General features: G+C 45.9%; 1 protein-coding gene across 2 annotated transcripts in view; it reads right to left on the bottom strand.

Annotated features, from left to right (window-relative positions):
- Positions 1 to 24,756, bottom strand: part of ZNF697 (zinc finger protein 697) — a 31,463-nt gene extending 6,707 nt beyond the window's left edge. The window contains exons 1-2 of one of the 2 annotated variants that reach the window (XR_008715615.1): positions 24,536 to 24,756; positions 21,865 to 23,484 (exon numbers count right to left, since the gene is read on the bottom strand). The gene's annotated coding sequence lies outside the window, so the exon portion shown is untranslated. Of the gene's footprint in view, positions 1 to 21,864; positions 23,485 to 24,535 lie in introns of those variants that run through there. The other variant, XM_055584591.1, reaches the window with a different exon arrangement.
- Positions 24,757 to 25,541: the final 785 nt, after the last annotated feature.

The raw sequence follows: 25,541 nt of genomic DNA, 5'->3' as shown, positions 1-25,541 counted from the left end.
GTGGGTTGCCATGCCCGCCTCCGGGGAATCTTCCTGACCCAGGGATGGAACCCATGTCTCCTGCATTGGCAGGTGGGTTCTTTACCACCAGTGCCATCTAGAGTTGATGATATACTCCTTCATTTAGAGGGAAAAATCAAGCCTTTCTCTTAAACACCACAGGAAAATGGCTGGGACTGAAGATGGTCACTGAGCAGTATCCCGAAACACAGCGGAGTCCCTTTAGAATGTGTAACTGGTTACAATGCCAGGTCCCAAACGCAGGATTAGGCCATAGGAGAAAATCCCTTTAAAGCCATACACTGTTTAAGACGTCTGTCCCTCAAGGGACTCTTGATCCTAAATCACTTCTGCCCATCACTCTCTCGTCTCCTGGAGCTCAGTCTCCATAATAAACAGCTACATCCCTTGAGTCTGCATGTGTAATACACCCTGAAGGTAGGGGGGTGGAGAGGTAAGAGGAAGGTTTGTGACCTACTGGTTTGCTAGTGACGAAAAGCAAAAGCAGCAGAGGTGGGGGAACTTAAAGGGAAACTAGTCAATGATTTCTGCCAACCTAAGACCAGCAAGAAAAATTTTATATCCCAAAGCAAAGGAATCAAATAAGAAGGAGCCTCACCAGAAACTCATAAAACTAAAATGGGAGGGGATGGTACCCAGAATGGTACAGAAATGACTGCTGCTCTCCACCATGAAGGGCAGGGCTTAAGGGTCTACCTTGGGAAGCAGGACATCTTAGGGTTTTACCTCTAAGCCTTTTAAGAAGGACAGAGCGCCTTCTGAGAGAACACAGCAGACAGCAAAAACGGAACAGTGGACTTTCTAATTATGATTTCTTGGGAACCAAGAGACAGTTCATACCAGAGATACTAAATAAATAAACTTTTTTTTTCTTTTTTTTTTAGATTTAAGTGGGGAGACAGGAGGAGAGGCAGAGTCTGAGTTCCCCATTTAGGGCTGGTGTATGAAATTCATAATGCTGCCCTACTCGGAGTTAAGGAGGCTCTGAGCTCCCAAAGGGAAGATGTCCAGATCCTTATTCACACCAGGGGAGGGAGGATTAGGTTATGTTCTGAGAAGAGTGGGAAGCTTCTGTCACCTTGAGAGATACATTCATGGTACAATATCTACTCCAATTTGTTTACAAATGCATTATGTTAGTGCAAAACCAGAATATAGATTCAGCTCCATCCATCATATTACAGGGTTCTAGGCAGCTATCAAGTAACAGAGAAGGCTATTTAGAGGTAAGGAAGGGCAGTCACAATGTATTATTAGAAGAAAACTAGCTGGTTTAAAAATAATCCCATTTACTAGGATATGCACACTAGCAGACATATCGTTATACATTTACACAGGTTCAGAGAGGAAAGTCAGAAGATTACTTATTAAAATGTTAAACATCTCTTGGTCATTTCTAGGGACTTAACATCATTTAATCTTAACAAGAATGTAATGAAGCAGGGTGTGAATTTCATCTTCAGGAGAAAAATGAAAAAATGAAAATGTTGGTCACTCAGTGTCCAACTCTTTGCAACCCCATGGACTGTTGCCCACCAGGCTCCTCTGTCCAAGGGATTCTCCAGGCAAGAATACTGGAGTGAGTTGCCATGCCCTCACCCAGGGGATCTTCCTGAATCAAGGATTGAACCTACATCTCTTACACCTCCTGTGCTGGCAGGCAAGTTCTTTACCACTATCGCCATCTGGTTCTAATCACTGAACTAGCAGGGAGAGCCTTGGTTTTGGCCATCACAGACACTATGCTATGTGACTCAAAGTATTTGCCCCTCTGGACTTCTGTTCAGTGAGGAGATTGGGTTTGAATGTGCCTGAATCCTCTTCTCAAAGTCATGTGACAAGAAAAGAGCGTGAATCCAGACATTTCCCCAGCTTGTTTACTTGACCCCCACCGCAAGCTGCTGGCTCCCTCAGTGCCCACCAGCGCCACCACAGAAACCTTCTCCAGGGTCAGATCACTTCAGGGTGGGATCAGCCAACTTTGCCAAGACTGCTCAGATCCTAGTTTTCAGAATTTGCAATATGTTCATGTTGCTTTCTTCTCAACCCACACCCTCCCCATATCTCAAAATAGTGTAATGTTTCTAACTCTGTAAAGTCACTAGGCTCCAGTGCCTTCCAGACAAACTCAACCCCATCTGAAAGATCAGTCTGAAGATGCTGCTACAGAGTGGAAGTGAATGTGATCAAGTATGGTGGAAGGAGGGAGGGAGGGTGGGAGAGAATGAAGTAGAAGAAGGGGAAGTGAAGCCAGCAGCTGGCCCAGAATTAGAATTTAACCTGCCTGAGTTTATTGGCACCTTCTCCCAGTAGCTCCTCTCTGGACCTCTAGAAAGGCAAAAGCCATTCCTTTCCAACAGCAGAAGCCTCACCACTTTATGGATTCAACCTCTCTTCCTGCCAAGAGGTGGAAGCCAACAAGCATGCACCTCGCCCCCACCTTCTTATGGATGAGCCATTGACACTCCTTGTCTGGGGCCTTATGCACGGAACCTCGAGTTCCGCCACCTCCTGGTGGGGATGGGAGGGGTAGAGGGTGGTGCTCACAGCTCCCCTGTGGCCAGATGTCTTCCACTGGGACCACCAATGGAGCCGACCCTGCACTTGAGGGCATCCCTCTCATTTGAGTAATTCTGTTGGGTGAGCACCGAGGGTCACCCAGTTTTCCATGTGACAAGAACTTAGGCTCGCTAGCTGAGCTCCAGATGACAGGGCTCCAAGGTATTGTCAGGCCTCTCCAGTCACCTTGCCATGGCATTTCTACTCCCAGGGAAGAGGACAGACGCCCTTTACCTCCAGGAGCAGGTCCACCTGCAGCTCCCCACCCCCCCTAAACCCCCCAACCCCCAGGCAGGGCAGGCGGGACCAAGCTGGGGGAGCCGCCGCCTGAGCACAGACCTCTCCCCGCCTGTTCTCAGGCAGGATGGGGAGTCATGTGCCAAGGCCACTGCCAGGTGGCGGGGAGCCAGGCCGGCGGCGCTGTCATGTCAGGGGAAGGAAGCGGCCAAGAGGCCGGCCAGGAGCAGCTCCTTTCCTGTCCCCTCTGCTGTGGCGGGTCCCTTCCTTACCTCGGAGCGGCTCAGTCTCCCGCCTCCCCGACAGCCCTGGTGCCTCCTCCCTTCACTTCCCACGCCCCCTGCGCACCAAGCTCTCCCCTGGGAGAGTTCCCAGGGTAGAGTCCAGCAGGGACGCCCGGCTGGGTAAAATGCTGGAAAAACAATTTAAGTCTGTGGCTCCCAAGGCTGAACTCATGACTGTAACTGGGGTCTAACCGGGAATTCCAGGGGGTTAATCATTTGTCAGTCTTCAAGCACCAACTGGGTAAACAATCAACCAGGGGGATATGGCCCTGGGAGTCCTGCCTCCTCGTGAGTGAGCCTGTGGTCAGAAAGGATGCAAAGGGCAAAGAACTCCACCCCCCATACAAGGAGGAGATGCCTCCAGTGAACCCCGGGAATGGGTCCACATCCCAAGGGGCAGCTGACTTCCCAGGCACACACCCAGACCGTCCAGCCCCACATGCCAACCTCCCAAGTGGCAGACTGCTGCGGTGAGGTGCATGGTAATTCCAGACAGAGCCAAAAGATTATTGCAGCTAAGTACTGACCACTCTCCAGACAGGAGAAGCTAAAATAATATGGTTTCCTCCTTGTGGTTACTGTTTTGTTTTTTTTTTTAACCTGGAGAGGGAAACCCAAGTGGGGAAAAAAAAAAAAAAGAGAGAAAGGCTCAAAACCAAGGCAACAGAGAAATCCATTTACAACCCTGTTGGCCAGAGCTAGTCTGAGATTCTTTCCAATCTTTATGGTCAAGAATAGCACATATGTCCTTGGGGTCAGGCATTTCCTGTTGGTTGGGCCAGAGCCCCTCAGTTTGGCCCAAGGGCCTCAGCTTGTCACAGCTGCCAAGCCTGCACCACCATCCCACGCCTTCTGCACAAAATAAAAATTACTGCAATGCAGAGACAGATCCTAAGCGCCTTCAAAGTTAGACCATCTGCCCTAAGATGGGAAGGCACAGAAGCTGAAGGTTTTCATGCAGGTGTTTACTCATCCATATTTTACATTTAACTGAAATAGAATATTCTACCTGATGCGCAGAAAATCCTTCTGTTCGAGACTTTTTTTTCTTTGCTCTGCCCGCATCATCTACCACCATGCCCTGTGTACAGCCTCAGCGTTTCTTCTTATCTAGCCACTGGGCAGTCCTCAGAAGAATTCAGATAATTCCTCAGCATGCTTCCCAAGTAGCACTAGTGGTAAAGAATCTGCCTGCCATTGCAAGAGGACCCAGGAGACACAGGTTCAATCCCTGGGTCAGAAACATCCCTTGGAGAGGGAAATGGCTACCCACTCCAGTATTCTTGCCTGGGAAATCGCATGGACAGAGCAGCCTGATGGGCTGCAGTTCATGGGGTCTCAAAGTCAGACATAACTGAGCACACACATACACACACACACAACTCCTCAGCAGCTGGCTCAAATGTTCAATGTTTGTACTTCATGGAATCATACACTCGGGAATCCCTTTGCTGAAACTCCTTCCACAGACAGGAAATAGGGGCTCAGAGAGGGAAAGTGACCAGATCAGAGCCTGAAAGACAGTTTGCTAGAAAAGTTACGGCCAGAATCTCACTTTTCTAATGGCTTCTCCAGTGATCTTTCCATCTCTTTAATATAAAACATCACTTCGAGAACAGCCAGATACATTTGGGGCGTATACTTACTTGTCTTTTTCCCCCACACTATTTGTCAGAACCAGTTTGACAGAACCAATAGGATGTGTATAAAGAGAGTTACTATAAGGAATTGGCTCGTGTGCATATGGAGACTGGCAAGCTCCAAACTCCACAGGGTGGGCCAGCAGACGAGACTTGGGAGAACTGATGCTGCAGTTCCAGTCTGACGGCTGTTTACTGGAGAGCCCCTCCTTGCTCAGGGGAATCAGATTTTTGCTCTATTCAACCGACTGGATGAGTCCCTCCCACATTATGGTGCTCAGTCTGCTTTCCTCAGTTTGTTGCTGCTATAGTTGTTTAGTCTCTAAGTCACGTCTGACTCTTTTGTGAGCCCATGGACTATAGCCCACCAGGCTCCTCTATCCATAGGATTATCCCAGGCAAGAATGCTGGAGTGGATTGCCATTTTCTTCTCCAGGGGATCTTCTCCACCCAGGGATCAAACCCATGTCTCCTGCATTGCAGGCAACACCAGGGAAGCCCAGTTATGTGACTCCTCAAAGTTTACCAACTTAAAGGTTAACCTCATCCAAACACTCTGTCACAGGAACACCCAGAATAATGTTTGACCAAATATCTGTGTACCTGCTAGCCCAGCCAAGTTGATGCATAAAACTAACCATCACACCATGGCTAAAAAACACAGTCTGCAATAATCCCATCCTATGTGGACATTTACTCATGAAAACATCTTATTTTTCATAAAAACTATTATTATATACAGAGAGTGAAACAGAGTCTCAGGGTATATGCACTGCAGAAGGGAAGTGGGGGAAGAGTCAAAATCAATCGTAATTAAAGATCTACAGACACATGCACGTATATAGGCACCCCTCCCCCACAGCAGAAAGAGATGCAATTTAATAATCTACTTCACTGAAGGACAAGAGAGAACACAGACTTAGAATGCACAGCGGGGAGGTTGGGGAATATGGGAGTTGTTAAGAAACAGCCTTGTTCTGGGAGAGTTGAGGCGGGAATCCCTTGTTAAGGTTATTTGATGGGGTCAGGTGACCTCAGGAAGTCTTTTCCAACCCACATTATTCTGTGATCATATTCTACTGGAATGAACAGCCATCAGGAGAATGTTAATCACAGTGAATAGGGAGAGAAGAATGTTGGGACCAAAAGGTTTCAGGCACACATTCAATCACCTGAGTTTCCCACTGCAAATTCAACAGGAGAAACAGCCCTTCCAGTTATCTGCCTAAAATAACCATTTGGCGTCACTGGTGAAGAATGGCTGGTGTGTTTCAGCCCAGTTCATCTCAGCAGTGGGTGACACCTCTCATGTAACCTGCCAAGGTGTCTTCCAGTGAAGAGAAAGCAAGAATAAACATGGTAGTGATGTCACCTAATCCTTCAGTGTTTCCGCCTAGTAAAATTTTACACTCCGTAGTTAGACTGTTTTCAGCATAAAGTGAAACATTTACATACACTTAACTATACCTTTTAAAACTTCACTAACTTGTGTTTCTCTTATTTCCTCAAAAATAACATTATCAGCAAAACCAAGATCATAGAAAAATTTAAGACACAATCCAGTTTCTTCAAAAGTGGCAATAACAACAACAATGAAAAAATGGTAACAAAAATAGCAAAATACAAAAGGAGAAAAACATACAAGTTAAAACACTTGGAATGTATCACCCAACCTCAATGTATAGACCTTATTTGTATCCCAAATAAACAAACTACAAAAACAAAGGATAAAACAATTGTGGACTTGTGAATGAGGGTTAGTTATTTGATATTGAGGAATTACTCTTGTGTTTTTAAGAAATACATAAGAAAATATTTACAGGTGAAATGCTATGTCTGGAATTTGTGTTATTTGAAGTGATATGTCTGGAATTCCAGGACAGAGGGGAGTATATACAGATGAAATAAGATGGGCATACACTGATCTCTGTTGAAGCTAGGTGGTAGTAGATCTGATTTTACTCCTGCATTCACTAGAAAACTTACCAATAAAGTTTAAAAACAGAAAACATAAATCTTTTTTTTTTCTGAAATTTAAGGTTGCTTATATTCATTTAGGGCTTCCCAGCTGACACTAGCGGTAAAGAACCTGCCTGCAGTAAGAGATGCAGGTTCAACCCGAGTTAGGAAGATCCCCTGGAGGAAGGCACGGCAGCCCACTCCAGTATTCTTGCCTGGAGAATCCCGTGGACGGAGGAGCCCGGGGTCAGTCACAACTAAAGTGACAGTACACGCGTGTACTTGTTTACATTCTGAGCAGACCATAATACAATGTCAGTAACTTCCACAAAAGGGTTAGTCTGTGTTTTACAAAGTGTGCCAAATCAGGAGTGATTACAATCCTTAATACTGAACAGAGCTCATGGGTATTGAGAGGAGAGGCAGAAGGGAAAAAGATGAAAGAAATTTAAGTTTCATGATTTTGAATCTCTCTTTTTTTTTTTCCTATTTATGAAATAGAGGAACAGCTGTTATATACAAAATAGAATCAGAAAACTGTTTCTGCTTTCATAACTACTTGCATTTTTCCCAAGAACTCAAAGAAGGAGCTCTTAACACCACAGCCAGTGCTTGTTTCTTTCTACCATTAGTTCAGCCACTCTACAATCAAGAGAGAAGACGAGGGAAATCCCTGGAAGCCCAGTGGTTAGGACTCTGCAGTCTTACTGCCAAGGTCCTGAGTTCAATCCCCAGTCGGGGAACTAAAATCCCACAAACCAAGTAGCGAGGCCAAAAATGGGGGTGGGGTGGTGGTGCATGGGAATAGAGAAAATAAACCTGGCTGGGAGCCCTGGCTGTGACAGGTCTGGTAGAGGAATGCTTTATCCCCAGTAAAGTCAAGCCGACAAACCGATGCAATGGTCCAACAGATGAAGTACATCAATAACTGGTCATCTCCAGAATGATCTCCTCAGGCAGGTGTCTCCAACTTCTGGGATCTAATCTGAGGTGGAGCACATGTAATAATAATAGAGATAAAATGCATAGCAAATGTAATATGCTCGAATCATCCTGAAACCATCCTCCCCTACCCCTCCCAGCCCCACACTGCCTGGGTCCATGGAAAAATTGTCTCCCACAAAGCTGGTCCCTGGTGCCAAAAAGGTTTCGAAGGGGATTAAAAAAAAAAGTGTGTAGATGAAAAGAAAGCTAATACACTAGTGATTTATGAAAATGTTATCTCCATGAGATGCACCCGGGCAGGAACAGAATTACCTTAGCAGCCCAAACTGAGGACTTTTAAGTTGTATCCTTCTCAGGGAACCACTAAGGATGCCATCCCAATATACTCGAGATACCACATTACAGAGAGAACAGCTAGAAGAGATCATGTTCCCACTTCATGTCGGAAACTAAAGGCTTGCAGATAGTTTCCATCTTAACCAAGAGTACAGGCAAGTCTGTGGTGCATGGAAGCCATGACAGGACACAACCTTCATCCAAGCAATGGGGCATCTGTCTCAAGAAGGAGGTCAGAGCGTCCAGGGCCCCCTCATAGCCTGAACATCACAGTTCCTAAGTCAAGCATCAGGCCCAGGCTGTTTGGGTTCCTTATGTCCTTTTACCTCCAGCTCCTGGCATTTCCTGGAGAGAGCAGTAGTCCTAAACAAGCTTATAAACAGAATAACTGTATTTTTCTTAGGCCTGGGTTCTTAGCCTGAGGGCCCTGAGAGTCCATGAACTCTGGATACCTTACGTGAAAGTGTTTGCAGAACCTTTCTTCTGATGAGAAAGCCCATAGCTTTCCCTCGGGCTCTGAAAGCATACAGGACACAAAAACAAAGCAAAATCCCTGATATGAACCTCTACTAAGAGGATTCATGATGCATTCCTATCATTTCAGAAAACCTCCAGAGCAGTTTCAGGTTAGCTAAACAACAGCAGTTTCACTACTCTATGCCACAAGATCTTCTGGTGGGCAGGTGGAGAAGAGATGTCAGGGACAGTAAACCCTGAATCAGGCATTAGCACAAACAATATCCGTATGTTTCAAAAAGGATGGAGCAGAATGAGGGGCATGGCAAATGCAACTTACTTGATCCAATTTGCTGGTTTAGTCTGTCTGTGCTTAGTCACTCAGTCGTGTCCGACTCTTTGAGACCCCATGGACTGTAGCCCGCCAGGCTCCTCTGTCCATGGGAATCTCCAGGCAAGAATACTGGAGTGGGTTGTCGTGCCCTCCTCCAGGGGATCTTCCCAACCCAGAGATTGAACCCAGGTCTCCCACATTGAGGGTGGATTCTTTACAGCTGAGCTGCCAGGGAAGCCCTGGTTTAGTCTAGCGTCCTATATGACAGATGAGTCAGGCAACAGGGACCCAGAAAGGGTAAGTGAATTACCCATGAATGCACCAGTTGAGCACAGGCAGGAGCCTAAATGGCTGGCATCTCAACCTGTGTTCTAATCCCCTTTCTGCTCAACCTAGCACTGCCTATGCTGCTTGGCTGCAATACTCAGGCTGGCGACTTGGCATCAGTAGTTCATCCGCTTTTCATGTCCTGATCGCTTGTGTGATGTGGCAGGTGCACTGAGAGGATGTTAAACTACTCTTCCAGCCTCTAACAGCCTGCCTCTCTGGGATGTGGCTAATTTATACAAGTTTGACCCTGGGTTTATGGCTCCCATCAGCAGCTTATTTGGGCAGTGAGTCAGAGCACGTTAATCAAGCCATAACCTACCCAGGACACAAAATGCTTTGTTAGTTAATCCTTGTCTTCTCAAAAGAAAACGAATTAAAATCTGGCCAAAGTCACCAACTCATTCCTAACAAATCATCCGAGTGTTCGCAAAGTCATCCTGCCTGCAAATACATAATAACATGGAAATAGCCATGTGAAGAAGGGAGTTCTGGGATAAACTCAAACTCCTCAGTACAAAGAGCCCAGGTCACACGAAAGGATCATTAAGGAAGGGTACCGCCCACCCATACTCATCCAACATGGCCCATGACTACAAATACAGTTTCTCAGACTCACCCTCTTTTCTATCATTGTCTTTTTGCTTGTTTTAATAGCTCTGCATTCTGCGTGGAAGGTGGTGCTGAAGTGGGCCAGGTGGCAGGAGCAAGCCAACCATAAGCTAAGGGAAGAGACTCCATCCACAGATGAGAGGATCTCATGTGTTTTTGTTGAACATTTCTTTAAAGGATCCACCATTTTACAGATAAGGAAAATGAGGACCAGAGAAGATAAATGCCCTGTCTGAATTCACAAACACAGAGTTCGTGGCAGAATTGGGACTACCACTCAGGTTACCCGATTCCTTTTAAGTTCCATCTCCCCTGTGCCAGACTCTCCCAACCAGCTCTGTCATGTTCATGGGTTTAGTGCTCTGGCTTTGCTGACAGCATTCATTGACACTACCTTCTTTCTTCCTATTTTTCTTGTTCTCTTCTGGACTCTTGCTTCCCCCGCCCCCCCATATTCATTTTAAACAGCTTTCCTCTAAAAAACATAAAAGATATTCTTCAAACTTAAATTCATGTGATCCTCAGAAATTATCTCTGAATTAACAGATTTTGGATTACCTACTGTCTTTCTTAGAGAAAAAAGACATCTTGTTGCCCAGAAAAAAGCAGTCATTCTGAATTAACATTGACTTAATGAGAGTGTTATGGTAAACAATGAATACGTCTGTCTTTGATACAGTATTTGAAAAAGAAGTCATCATAAAAGACAGACAGCTGGAGAGAAAAGAATACCTATGGAGCATCAACCTGAACAACTGGTACTATGTCATTTTCAAAGAATTTTAGGGAGTTCCCTGGTGGCCTTGTGGCTAGGATCCAGCACTTTCACTGCAGAGGCCATAGGTCAATTCCTCATCTGGAAACCATCCCACGTGCCATGCAGTGTGGCCAAAAGGCAAAAAAATTAAATTAAAATTTTAAAAGAGAATCTTAATAGAGTATTTCCATCATGCAATTAAAAATATTTTTAAAGACTCTTAAAAATTCAAACTATGAATGAAACCCTTTCATTGAAAGGAGAGACTTTTCTTCTGCAAAGACTTTCCTTCCTTTTCATTTTTTAAATGCCTAAAGCCAGTTATTAAACAATATTATATTTCCTTCTGCAGAGCCAACAGGTCTTACAAGCTACTGGGAAAAGCAGGGCTGGGGTCAGAGAGCCCTGATCAGTTCTAACCTCATCACCACACACATCAGTTTCCTAGTGAACCATGGTCTTCCCAGGTGTGTACCATCTCAGTAGATCACAGTCATTGCTAACATTGGGTCTGGCTCACATCAGCATCAGCTATAATTTTCCATCTTCCAATCCAACATTCAGTCTCTTCTATGATCTCACCATTAACCCTGGAATGTGCTGGACATGCATAATCAAGATGCAATAAATGACTACAGAAATCCTGTTGAGATGCCGTCCTTGAAATTCTCTCATACCTTAGCACCCCCTGTTCTAGGCGTCACCACTTCCCTTAGCACCCTGCTTCTCTTATCTCCCAACAGGCCGACCTCCCAGGTTTCTGTTTACATTTTCTTCTCCCTCTCCCCTAATTTTCAGTAAATACCTCCTCTGTCCAGAGACCCCACGAATACAAAACTCTCCCCCCACCCCCTGACCTGTATTCTAGGTCCGTATTTCTAATGGTGCAGCAAGCATCACAGCTGAGGAGCTCCAGCGTCCCTTCTGTACCGAAGTGCTGCCCTGTATGTCACATGGGACTTGGGATGCGGGGCCAGGGGGCGGGGGACGGCGGGGATGGGCAGTCCAAACTGGAAGGAAAGCACCGGTAACGGCACCGACAGATCTGGCTGCAAACAGAAGTTTGTCACTTATACACTCTATGCTCCTAGGATGGCTGTTCACCAAACTGAGTCTTACTTTTCTCATCTATACAAAGAGAGCAACAAGTTACCTTGAAAGGTTGTTGAAAACTCGAGGGGACTTTCCATTTGGAAAGGATCTGGCCCTTGTCATATTGAAAAACATTAGTTCTCCTTGCAAATCTCTGTTACAAATCAGCTGCCCATTTCTGTTAAAAGCCTCTTTGTTCTTACTCATCAGGTTTAAAACCCTGGAGTCAACTTTGGCCCCTCCCCTCACCCCTTTCAATCCAATCAGCTGCCAAGTCCTTCCTTTTCAGTTCTCTCCTCTATTTTCCCTTATTACTGTAGTAGACGCTTCCGGAAGCATCTTAAAACATAGTTGCCACTCCATTTACCGTTTGCCATTCGCCATTCTCCTGCTCAGAAACCTCTGACTTTGCCATTCTGTCCAGAGAAGCAGAGAAGTGCAAACTCCAAGCCCGCGACAATGCAGCTGAAAGCGCTAACCTCTCCCTGACTTCTCTGCCAGCTAACCTCAGCCTCAAAAAGGCATGATTCAAGCCTCCCAAAAGGCACCTTGTGTTTCTCCTCTCTCACTGTGCTGTTCTCTCTCAAGAAACAAGTCTCCCCTTTTCTAGTGGGAAGCAATACTGGTAGTGGTTAAAAGCTCAGATGGTGCTCTGGGATGACCTCGAATGGTGATCAGATGGTGCTCTGGGATGACCTCGAATAGTGATCAGATGGTGCTCTGGGATGACCTCGAATGGTGATCAGATGGTGCTCTGGGATGACCTCGAATGGTGGGAAGGGGTTATGGGGAGGGAGGTCCAAGGGAGAAGAGATATATGTATACATACGGCTGATTCACGTCATTGTACAGCAGAAACTAACACAACATTGTAAAGCAATTATACTCCAATAAACAAATGACAGCTCAGATTCTGGAGCCAGACCACCTGTGTGCATCCAGTCTCTAGCCCAATCTCTTTGAGCCTAGGCTTTTTCATCTACAAAATGAGAGAAACAACTGGGTCTACTTTCTCAGATTAGTGTTAAATGCTCAAGGAGAATTATTATTATCTCACTTTGTATATGATTCTTTAGGGTACTCTTCCTTATTTCATTCTGCCTAACTCTTGAGACTCCCTTGGACAGCAAGGATATCAAACCAGTCAATCCTAAAGGGAATCAGTCCTGAACATTCATTGGAAGGACTGATGCTGAAGCTGATGCAAAGAAATGACTCATCAGAAAAGACTCTGATGCTGGGAAAGACTGAAGGTAGGAGGAGAAGGGGGTGACAGAGGATGAGATGGTTGGATGGCATCATGAGTTTAAGCAAAGCTCTGGGAGTTGGTGATGGACAGGGAAGTCTGGCATGCTGCAGTCCATGGAGTCCATGGAGTTGCAAAGAGTTGAATATGACTGAGTGACTGAACTGAACTGAACGTTAGTTTTAAAAATATAATCATAGTTATAAGTTGTACCTTATTGTTTGCCCTCTCTCCCTCCCTCCCACCTCCCAAATGTAAGTCCTGGTGGGAACATATTGCTTTATGCAATTTCATGATTCCCCACAAAATGAGCCTTCAAATAGTTCTTCAATACAAAAATTTATTGAGGTATAGTTGATTTACAATGTTGTATTAATTTCTGTTGTTTTATATATATATATATATATAAATATATATATATATATATATATGGCTTCCCATATATAGTGGGAATAGTGATAAAGAATAGTGGTAAAGTGGTAAAGAATAGTGGTAAAGAATCTGCCTGCCAATGCAGGAGAGACATAAGAAATCCAGGTTTGATCCCTGGGTTGGGAAGATCCCTGTAGGAGATTCACTCCAGTATTCTTGCTTAGAGAATCCCATGGACAGAGGAGCCTGGGGGGCTACAGTCCATAGGGTTGCAAAGAATCAGACATGAATGAAGTGACTTAGCATGCATGCATATATATATATATATATATATATATATATATATATACACACACACATATATAATACACATGTATATATATATATATACACCATATATATACACATACATTATTTTTCAAAATCTTTTCCATTATGGTTTACTACAGGATACTGTATATAGTTCTCTGTGCTATACAGTAGGATCTTTTTGTTTATTCATTCTCTCTATATTAGAATATATATATATTCATTCTGTATATATTATATTACATCTGTCATTCCCAAACTGTCAAATAGTTCTTTAAATGGATAAAGTTAGGGCTAATTATTTCCTTCCTCAGTCTCAAAATGAAGGACTAATAGGACCAGGAAATCTAGTGATCTGGCCAAGATTATGTCAGGCAGAGAGCCCTGGAAACAAGCTAGCTCTCCTAACTGGATCCAATAACCTGTCAGCACCAGGAGCCAAGCATGCTTAATTATCCTGCTACACAGGTAGATATGATAGTGGTGATTAGCTTCAAAAGTTAGAACCTTCTGAAAAGAGAATCCCGAGTCCCATGGCCAAATGACAGCAGCCCTTGTTGGCATCAAATAGTCTTGTGCGTGTCCTGCCTCCTCTCCAAGGCTTTAACAAGCAACTCGGTGGTGCAAAGAAGAGGTGGCCCAGAGCTGTGTCTGGATCCATGGTTGTTCCTGGGCTTTCCTAGTTGGACAGGACAACTGCTTCTCTCCCATCCCTGCAGGAAAGACAGGGCTAGAACCAACAGAAATTAAATGAGGATGAAAAAAGATCAACATTCAACGTTTACAAAGTAGTCAGGAGACTAAATAAAAAGTTGCTGGGAGGAGAGGGCAACAGGAAGCACAATCAAATACAGGAGAAATCTGTATTCAATATTTATTATTAGAGCATCTACTCAGACCAAAGTTTATTCTCCAGCAGTTTCCTTGGGCTTTGGGATTCTGTTTTGTTTGCTGGCTCTGGCAGCAAGGATCTGCACATCTTGACTTCTCTTCTCACTTATAGTCATCAGCCTATGGAAACCCTTTCCTGCTGCTGCTGCTAAGTCACTTCAGTTGTGTCTGACTCTGTGCGACCCCATAGACGGCAGCCCACCAGGCTCCCCCGTCCCTGGGATTCTCCAGGCAAGAACACTGGAGTGGGTTGCCATTTTCTTCTCCAATGCATGAAAGGGAAAAGTGAAAGTGAAGTCGCTCAGTCATGTCTGACCTTCAGCGACCCCATGGACTGCAGCCTACCAGGCTCCTCCGTCCATGGGATTTTCCAGGCAAGAGTACTGGAGTGGGGTGGCATTGCCTTCTCTGAACCCTTTCCTAAGGGTCCATAATTAAGCTATGAGACAAACATAGGCTCTTAAAGAAGTTTTTTAAATGGGTATGTGCCACTTAGGAAGTAGGTGACCAGAAATATTTACTAAGCCACTAATTCAATCAATAAACACAAGTACCTATGAGGGAATGGGGAAACAGAAATAAAAAGGGCTCCTATAGTAACTGCCCCCAAGCTCATTAAAGGCTGTGGCCACCGTCTGGTTAAATTTAATTGGCATTTACCTTATTTAAAAAAAAAAAAACAGTAGGGGACTTCCCTGATGGTCCAGTGGTTAAGAATTCACTCGCCAATGCAGGAGACACAGATTCAATCCCTGGTCTGATTTCCCATGCCTCAAGGCAACTAAGCTGGTGGGCCACAACCACTGGGCCTCTGTTCTAGAGCCTGGGAGCCACAGCTACTGAAGCCCATGCCCCTAGAGCCTGTGCTCCACAAGAGAAGCCACCACAATAAGAAACCTGATCACCACAGCTGGAGAGCAGCCCCTACTAGCTGCGACTAGAGAAAGCCCATATGCAGCAAAGAAGACTTAGCACAGCCAAAAATAAATGAAATAATTTTTTTTAAAGTAGGGGAGCATTTCTTCAAGTTTATTTCACACTATCTGTCTTCATTTCTGGGATAAACCTGTTTTATATTAAAATAGATCTGGTATACCTCTCAAAAAGAAAAAAATAAGAAAAGTTCATATATATGAAAATATTTCAAGAGAATGAGAACCTAAGCTTGGAGAAAATATCTGCACAACACATATCTGATAAAGGACTGCTATCCAAAATATACAAAGAATTCTTAAAACTTAACAGTAAGAAAATGAGTAACTTAATTTTAAAATAGGCAGGGATTTCCCTGGTGGTCCAGTGGTTAAGACTCCACACTTCCAATGCAGGGGGCACAGGTTTTCTTATGTCACTATGGAACTGTAAATTAATGATATACCACTGAAGAATTGATGCTTTCAAATTGTGATGCTGGAGAAGACTCTTGAGAGTTCCTTGGATAGCAAGGAGATCAAACCAGTCAATCCTAAAGGAAATCAACCCTGAATATTCATTGGAAGGACTGATGTTTAAGCTGAAGCTCCAATACTTTGGCCACCTGATGTGAAGAAATGACTCATTGGAAAAGACCTTGATGCTGGGAAAGATCGAAGGCAGGAGAAAAAGGGGATGACAGAGGATGAGATGGTTGGATGGCATCACTGACTCAATGGACTTGAGTTTGAGCAAGCTCCGGGAGATGGTGAGATACAGGGAGGCCTGGCCTGCTGCAGTCCACGAGGTTGTAAAGAGTCAGACATGACTGAGCGACTGAACAACAACAACAACCTATTAGAATAGCAAAACAGCCAAAACATTGACAACACTACATACTGGTGAGGATGTATAAGAACAGGAACTCTTATTCACGGCTGACAAAAAAGGCAAAATGACACAATCACTCTGAAAGAGAATTTGTCAGTTTCTTAGAAAACTAAGCATGTTATGTTTTTGTTCAGTCACCCAGTCGTGTCTGACTCTCTGTGACCACATGGACTGCAGAAGGACAGGCCTCTCTGTCCCTCACCATCTCCCAAAGTTTGCTCAAGTTCATGTCCATTGCATCGGTGAAATCTAGCAATTGTATGCCTGGCTATTTATCCAAATAAGTTGAAAACTTACATCTCCACAAATAGACGTTTATGGGAGCTTTATTCATAATTGCCAAAACTTAGAAGCAACCGAGATGTCCGTAGTAGGTGAATGGATAAGCTGTGGTACATTCAGTTCAGTTCAGTTCAGTTCAGTCACTCAGTTGTGTCTGACTCTTTGCGACCCCATGAATCGCAGCACGCCAGGCCTCCCTGTCCATCACCAACTCCCAGAGTTCACTCAGACTCACGTCCATCGAGTCGGTGATGCCATCCAGCCATCTCATCCTCTGTCGTCCCCTTCTCCTCCTGCCCCCAATCCCTCCCGGCATCAGAGTCTTTTCCAATGAGTCAACTCTTTGCATGAGGTGGCCAAAGCACTGGAGTTTCAGCTTTAGCATCATTCCTTCCAAAGAAATCCCAGGGCTGATCTCCTTCAGAATGGACTGGTTGGATCTCCTTGCAGTCCAAGGGACTCTCAAGAGTCTTCTCCAACACCACAGTTCAAAAGCATCATTTCTTCGGCACTCAGCTTTCTTCACAGTCCAACTGTCATATCCATTCATTCAAACGATATTATTCAGAGTTAAAAAGAAATGAGCAATCAAATCATGAAAAGACACAGAGCACATGGGAACTCTGTACTTTCTGCTCAGTATAGTTGTGAGGGCTTTCCTGGTGGCTCAGTGGTGAAGAATCCACCTGCCGATGCTGGACCACCTGTTCAATCTCTGGTCTGGGAAGACCCCACATGCCACAGAGCAACTAAGCCGGTGTGCACAACAACTGAGCCTGTGCTCTAGGACCCAGGAACTGCAGCTACTGAAGGCCACCCCCTCTGGAGCCCGTACTCCACAATAAGAGAAGCCACAGCAATAAGTCCATACACTGCAGCCAAGAGTAGCCCCCCACTCACCACAATTAGAGAACACCCACGCAGCAACTAAGACCCAGAACAGCCAAAAATAAATAAAATTAAAAATAGGCTGCTGTGCGCCTAAAAGTGCTCAAAAAAATAAAGTCTACGGGATTTCCCTGGTGACTCAGTGACTAAGAATCCACCTTGCAATACAGGGGACACAGCTTCAGTCCATGGTCGGGGAGCTAAGATCCCACGTGCCATGGAGCAACTAAGCCTGGCTGCCACAACTACTGAAGCTCAAGCACTCTGGATCCCACAAGACACAACTAGAGAGTCTGTGCACCGCAAGGAAAGATCTCACCTGACACATCAAAGATTCTGCGTGCTGTAGCTAAGATCCAACGCAGCCAAATAAATGTTTTTAAAATAATTTAAAAGATTAAAAAAATAAAATCTATTTTTTTAAAAATTTATATGTGCATATAAAAGGTCCTTTCCCCATCTAATATAACACATAAGCTACACCCTTTGCCATATCTCTTTATAAAAAACTGGCAGTGCCATCATATTAGGAAAGCATCAAAGTAAATGTTTTAAAGTGTAATATATCCATTCATTCAGCAATTTTTTTTTAACATGTACCATGTGCTACCCATTACACTAAGTTCTGTCTTATGGAGATTACATTCAGATGAAATCATTCCTAAAACCCACTGCTTTCGAAACTACCTACTGCTACCAGAAATCATTGTCAATACCTGCATGAGGGGTTTTTTTTGTTTTTTGTTTTTTTTCCTTAAGAGATTCTTTGAAATTCACCAAGGTTCTTACCTGTTGGAAAAAAAGTTGAATAACTGGAAAGGTGTTCTTCCCAGAGTGCCCTGTTTAAGCATGATCAAGCATCAGAGATGAGCTAACCTCCTGAATAGGCAGGACACTGAGACCAAAATGATGTTTCTTATTAATAAAACCCAGAAAGAATGGTTCTTGTTTTGTAAGTCTGGGTAAGATGCTGACAAAGTTCTCGGGAGAAAATATATCTCAAATGCCTCTCTGAATGAATGTAGGCTCTTTTCCCCTTGACACACATTTTAGCAAATTAGAGCTGTGTGCACATGACCCTGACTTGACCCTCTGCAGGAAGGGGAAACTAAAGAACTGCAGGTGGTGCTCCACACATCTGACTGGAACATTGTTGCCAGCCTCTGGATGTACTGTGCATGACTTGCTGAACAAGTGCAGGGACCCCAAGAACTGTGTACATGCAAAGTTGCTTCAGTTGTGCCCGACTCCTTGTGACCCTGTGGACTGTAGCCAGCCAGACTCCTCTGTCCATGGGATTCTCCAGCCAAGACTACTGGAGTGAGCTGCCATGCCCTCCTCCAGGGGATCTCCCTGACTCAGGGACTGAACCTGAGTCTCTAGTCTCCTGCATTAGCAGGTGAGTTCTTTACCACTAGCACCAGCTGGGAAGCCCAAGAACTGCCCTGCTGCTAAGCTGCTAAGTCACTTCATTCGTGTCCGACTCTGTGCAACCCCATAGACGGCGGCCCACCAGGATCCCCCGTCCCTGGGATTCTCCAGGCAAGAACACTGGAGTGGGTTGCCATTTCCTTCTCCAATAAGAACTGCCCTATCCTCATTTAAAATGACTGATGTGCTTTTAAGAACCCCCACACACTGTGTTTATACCAAGGCGTCCACAGCACTGTGGGGCCTTGAGGTCAGGGAAAAGAAGGCTCAGGAGATGGCAAAGCCTCTTCACCCACAGAGGGGCAGCTGCTGATCTTTTTAACATCCCCATTAATACATGATGCAACAAAACCCAATTCCATACCCCATACAAATCATGCTACTCTTCTCAGAGGTAAAAACAGAAGGAACTATCTTCCTTCCTCATTCCAGCCTTTTTTCCCCCCCATATCTGCAGCAGCAGGGAAACCCCTCCAGTTTTCTCTGACATGCACCATAGAGGCCTCTCCTAGGAGATATGGCAGAAGGTGTGTCTGACAGCAAGGAGGAAGGTACTGAAGCTGTGACCCCACCCAGGCTGTGAAGTGAAAGTTGCTCAGTCGGGTCTGACCCTTTGCGACCTCATGGACTGCAGTCCATGGAATTCTCCAGGCCAGAATACTGAAGTGGGTTGCCATTCCCTTCTCCAGGGGATCTTCCCAACCCAGGGACCAAACCCAGGTCTCCCGCATTGAGGGCAGATTCTTTACCAGCTAAGCCACCAGGAAAGCCTATCTACCCAGCATCAATAAAACACCATCATCGTTTAGCACTAATCAAGCTCGTACAACTGAGCAATACCCAGATCTGCTCTCATTTATTTCCAGAGGGTGCTTAATTTTTCGGGCAGTCTGGTGAAAAGGATGAAAATTAAAATAACTGAGAAAATGACCCTCTGATCTCTCTCTTACAAACTGGCAACATGCAAATAATGTTTCATGCCTGCATTTTGCATTTTGAGTCATTACCAGTTCATTACCAACTCACAATTCCTGAAAGTCCACCATATGCCGGGGTGTGTTCTGGACATGCAGTCCCTGCCTTGCGCAGAGAATAGGCAAATTCCAGCACACGGTGGGGGCTCATTCAAGTCTACACTCATCAAGAAGACACTGAGCCTCAGGTATTTCAGGCAATGCCAAAGGTTAGAGGAGAGCCTGAATGTGGCCTGGAGTGGTCAAGAAAGGCTACAGAAGGGGGAAAGGGTGAGACTTGCCCTGGAGGGAAGACAGAAAGAATTCAGATAATAGGCTGTGAGAAAACGGGAAAGAATTCCAGGGAAACAGTTCTATGACCAAAGGTCTTATTATGGATTCTGAACCTGGTCTTTCCAAATGATGGCCATGGGATTATGAGGGCATAAAAATAATGAATGTATGAAAAACCCCGGGCCTGTCACATGAGATCCATTAGGATGCATTTAGAAGCCCAACAATATTCCAGGAAGGAAATCTGTAAAGTGAAGAACCTCAGAGGAAGAACATAGATCTAGCAGTTTTCTCCCAGGAAAAACAAAAACACACCCGTTTTGAAAACAGACCTAAATTCCAGTCTATCTCCAACATCTGGGACTCTAAGCAAGATCCCTAATTTCTCTCTGAGACCCAGTTTCCTCCTTTTTTAGAACAGAGATGATTGTAATATGTAAATCATCAGATTAAGACAATGCATAGAAATTCTCTAGTTTAATAGCTGATACATAGATGTCCAATATACAGTAACTCCTTCATCACGTTAAAAAAAAAAAAAGCATAAAAAACAGGTGTATCAGTGGTAAAGAATCCGCCTGCCAAGCAGGAGATGTGGGTTCAATCCCTGGGTCAGACAGATCCCTTAGAAAAATAAATGCCCACTCCAGGATTTTTGTCTGGGAAATCCCATGGACAGAGGAGCCTAGCAGACTGCAGTCCATGGGGTCACAGAGTCAGATATGACTTAGCAAATAAACAACAATAGTTGATACATAAATGTTCAATATACAATAACTCTTGTCATTACATTAAAATAAAACAAAAGCATAAAAAGCTTTCCAGTTAGAGATAAATGAGCAACTACAAAACTGCAATGTCTTTAAGGAGTATTTGAAAGTCTGATTTGTCTTGAACTTCTATATGCCACATTTTAATCCTAGTAGACTGCTTGGGCTATAAAAGTCAAAGTGACGTGATGGAGTCATTGGCCTAGTTGGAAATAGCAGGATGATCTTCGTAGTGGTACTTTCTAGAAAGCACATTGAACTTTCACAACTGAGAAGAAAATATCACCTCCAAGAACATGGCAAAAGTCATTGTTTATCCCCTTGGGATTAATCCCTTCTATATCCTGCCTATAGAGTTTTAAAATTTAGGCTAGCTAAGACCCTATTCACGGAGAAGGCAATGGAACCCCACTCCAGTACTCTGCCTGGAAGATCCCATGGACGGAGGAGCCTGGTGGGCTGCAGTCCATGGGGTCGCTAAGAGTCGGACATGACTGAGCGACTTCACTTTCACTTTTCATTTTCATGCACTGGAGAAGGAAATGGCAACCCACTCCAGTTTTTTCTTGCCTGGAGAATCCCAGGGACGGGGAGCCTGGTGAGCTGCCGCCTATGGGTTCGCACAGAGTCGGACACGACTGAAGCGACTTAGCAGCACTAGCAGCAGCAGCAAGACCCTATTCAACAACTCTTAATGAGTGTCTTTGTACTAGACACTGTAACAGATCCATTTAGGGTCTCCAAACGCAAGAACAAAATGAAAAGGTCTAGATGCTTTAGAGTTACATCTGCAGTGAATACTTACAGGTCTGTAAAAAGGCTCCATCTTCCTTTTCACAGAAAGAGATAAATTAAGACATATGTGTTCTTTCAGTTCTTTCACTCATTCCTTCATTTAGTCATGTTTTTCATATAGCATCCTCTGTGCACTTGTTAGGTTTAAAGTATAGGGTACAGAGCCATTGCCCTCAGGGATTTACTTTTTGAAGGGGAGAAGGAGAACATCTAACCATCACAAGGCAGACCAGAGATGGGTATCCTTCAGAGGATGCAGAGTACAATGGGGATAAGATGGATTCTGATTGGGAGGTCTAGGAAGACTTCTATAAGACTTCTGCACCAGCTGGGCTAGAATTTGGAGACAAAAATCAGGGCAGGGCAGGGATGCCCAACAGGCATGGAGTTCAACTTGAGGAGACACACAGGTGGAAGAATGCTACATCTCAGACTAGGGAGCTCTTAGCTGCAAGAATGGATAGGTAATATGAGTGGCCCAGGTCCAGTGGAGAACAGAGGTAGGCAAGCACTGAATTGTTAAGGGTTTTGAATGCCAAACTCTGGAGTTTCCTTTCTGATTACATTAACACTACATACTATGTACTAAGAAACCTGTTAGGAAAGGGGTGGGGTGGGGCGGGGGTGGGGGGAGCTGCGCAGAATGAAGGAAAAGAAAAAAAGAAGTAGGAGCACAGATCAAAGGAAAAGCCCAAATGGCATTAACAGGATCAGGCTCCAGACCTCTTAAAGACATTGCAGAGTTTTGTTTTTTTTCTCACTCTACATGAACAGGCAAGATCTTTCTTGCTTTAAGTTATCATCTTTAACCAGCTTTTACCCTTTCTCCTTGCCTTAACTAGACATCAGAAATTGGGCAAATGTGTAGCTACAGAGGAAATCCAAAGAGCTTTGAGGGGAAGGAGAGGAAATGTGATGCAACCCCATCATCCTTAGTCATGCAACCTTCAGCGAGGTCACCCTTTCCAGGCCAATTCAGTTCCATCACCAGTGCTTCTCAACCTGATTTCTTTCCATTCATTCCCTTAATCCCAGTCATTTTTGAAGGCCATCTATGTTCTCCTTTCTGTAAAAGGTAGCCTGACTTCCCATTTATGACCTTTGTTCACTATGGTATCATCATATTCTTCTTGGGGCCCAGCTAAACTTTGAATATCAAATTTCCCCCAGCGATAACCTCCACGTCCAACACGCACACACACAGCCAATATGCTCCAATTGGAAATCTTCTGAATTCACAGAGCGCGTTCTCTTTATTTCACCATTCTCATGTCCTCAGCCTCAACAACTGGGTTTTTCCCCATTCCATTCTTAAGTCACTCCAGATGCCTCATCTCTTCTAGAGAAGCCAGACAGAAAGGTTTGTTTTTCCCCATAAGCTATTTATATAGGAGACAGGACTCTGTGCCTACCACATCATCATGAGCCTTGGGTACTCCTGCCTCACCACCCAAATGCCATCTTTAAAGATTCATTTGGCTCTTAAAACATGGCACATTAAATAGGCTTAAGAGAAGAAGGCTTTCCTGGTAGCTGAGCAGGTAAAGCCGCGGAAATGCAGGAAACCCCGGTTCGATTCCTGGGTTGGGAAGATCTGCTGGAGAAGGGACAGGCTACCCACTCCAGTATTCTTGGGCTTTCCGCGTGGCTCAGAGAGTAAAAATACTTGTAGAGCAGTAAACTAAACAGAATTAGGGGACGAGGGTGGGGGTAGAAAGGAGAAACGGGCTGCTTAGGCGAGGGAGTTCAGGTACACAGCTGTAACACCTGGGCTGTGTTCAAAGTTGCCCACTCATCCATCACAGTAGCCATTATCCAACCGCCTTCACCACACCCTGAGTCCCACGAGAGGAGGATAAAGCCATCGGGGATGCAGAGTATTCAAGTCAACCTACAGGTAAAGGACAAATAGGCCAGGTATCAGAGCAAAGATAAACACCACCAGATTGAATCCAGCTCACGTAGCAAGGGTGGGTGATTCATTATTTGGAGTAGGGACGGGGCGGTTAGGAAAAAGGAAAATCGGAAAGTCCCAGAGGAAGTGGCCATCCGATTCTCGAAACGTGGCCATCAGGTACTCTCAGCTGACTCCCTGTTGCACTGACCCTCCCCCTCAACCTCTTACTCGTCCTCGCCTCCCATCACGCTTCACCCGGTGCCTCCACTGAGAGTCCTCCGTCTCGGCATTCCCCCTGGATGACGGTACCAGCCTGGCCACACCGGCGACATGGGCGTTTCGGGGTGCGAAGCCTACCGGAGCTAAACGGCGGCGACCACTCCCAGGACAGCGAGCTGCTGCTGCCCCATCTACCCTCTCATCCCCATTGTGCCATTTGTCCAGTCTGATGGCAGCCCAAGCCGCTACTCCGAGTCAGGTTAGAATGCAGCTGAGAGGAAAAGGGAGCACACGTTTCACAAGGACCCGAGATGATCCGCTGGCCCTCCTCGGAGTCTTCCATCCCCACTGTCCATAGCCCCAAGTGGGGCTGGGGGCGCGGGGAGACAAGGCGAGGGGGCTGCAGTCGGTACCCGTCCGCAGCTGCACACAAAGCCCTTCACCTTCTCCTTGCCTCCCAAGCTCCTCCCTGGGCTTCGTTTTTTTCCGAGGGTCTCGGATGCCCCCTTCGGTGGTCGGCGGGACGGTCTGACTGCCTCTCCAAACGCTGCCTCCTCCCTCGCTACTCAGCCTCATTCTCCCCGCGCCTCGCCACAGATCCCTAAAGGAGCTCGGTCCCGGCTTGGGGGGCCTTAAGTACACCCCCACCTCGCGCCCACAGCCCCGGGGCCCCTGCGCCCGGGGTGAACAGACAACGGTACAAGTTCGCCCAGCGGTATGGCCACCCGCTCAGGGGCGCACGCCCCATCCCGGCAGCAGTCCGGTCGGGTCCCGATCAGCCCCATCCCCGGGCGGCGTGGGAGCCCTGCCGCAGCCACGCTCCTACCTGCGCGGCGTCGGGTGCGGCAAGGGGCGAGGGCACCGCACGCCCGGGCCCAAGCCCCGCGCCGCGGCGCGACTGCCCTTGTGCTGCTGCTGTTGCGGCGGCAGCGGCGGCGGGTGCAGCGGCCGCGGGCTGGCTGGCAGACTGGCTGGTGGCCCGGCTGACTCCTCACTGGGGCTTCCTGTAGGGCTGGACAAAGGACATTTCCTGGGAGGAGCAGGGGAATGTTCCCAGCATGCCTCGATTTGTAGTTCCTGGGGACTTCCTGCCACCACGGCAGCGGGCGCCCGGGAGGCAGCCCCGGCCGGACTAGGACCCCGGGCCTGGAGGAGAGGCGCTACGGCCTTCCCCGAAGCGCTCTCGGGAAGGGAGCGGCGGGCTGGTCGGACCCTGGGCCCCGCCCTGCGGCTCGCGCCTAGCCCGCGGCTCGGGTGGGCGCCGGGCGCCCTAGTCCCTGAGTAGAGTCCTGCCACTGACCTGTCGCTGTGTGCGGGGGGACTGCGATGGGAGAGGCCTTTTTTTTTTTTTTTTTTTTAAGAAATGAAGAAGCTGGGGATGGGTTCGCTTTAGGTCAACTGGGTTTTTTAAAATAGATTTTCTTTTTTCTGTTTTAAGTCACCGGAATGCTGCTGGGGGCGAATGAACGAAGTTGACTGCTCACCAGGAATTCAGATTCCTTAAGATCTTGGCTCTTCATCCTTAAAACCAGAAGAGCTGATTGTTCCCAGATCCTGACCCAATGGCATTCCTCCCTGCGATGTTGGCCTTGTCCCAAGCATCTTTTCAAGAAAAGTAATTCAACTAAGAGATTGAAAACAAACTACATGAATTAACTATAAGACACGTAAAAACCCATGTGCTCTTGAATAAGGAACTTGCTGGACTCTCTGCCTATCTTTTCCTTTCACATTTTAGGATTCAGTTTCCTGGGTTCTACAAAACGGACGTGGTGGCCACTGTAGAGCCTGTGAAGGGGTTAGGGAAGGAGGAGCTTGGCTACAACAGAGAA

Source organism: Bubalus kerabau, chromosome 6 (genome assembly GCF_029407905.1).
Source record: "Bubalus kerabau isolate K-KA32 ecotype Philippines breed swamp buffalo chromosome 6, PCC_UOA_SB_1v2, whole genome shotgun sequence".
Classification (NCBI taxonomy): domain Eukaryota; kingdom Metazoa; phylum Chordata; class Mammalia; order Artiodactyla; family Bovidae; genus Bubalus; species Bubalus kerabau.
Note: the sequence above shows the minus strand (reverse complement) of the source record. Positions and strands in the feature narration are given on the sequence as shown.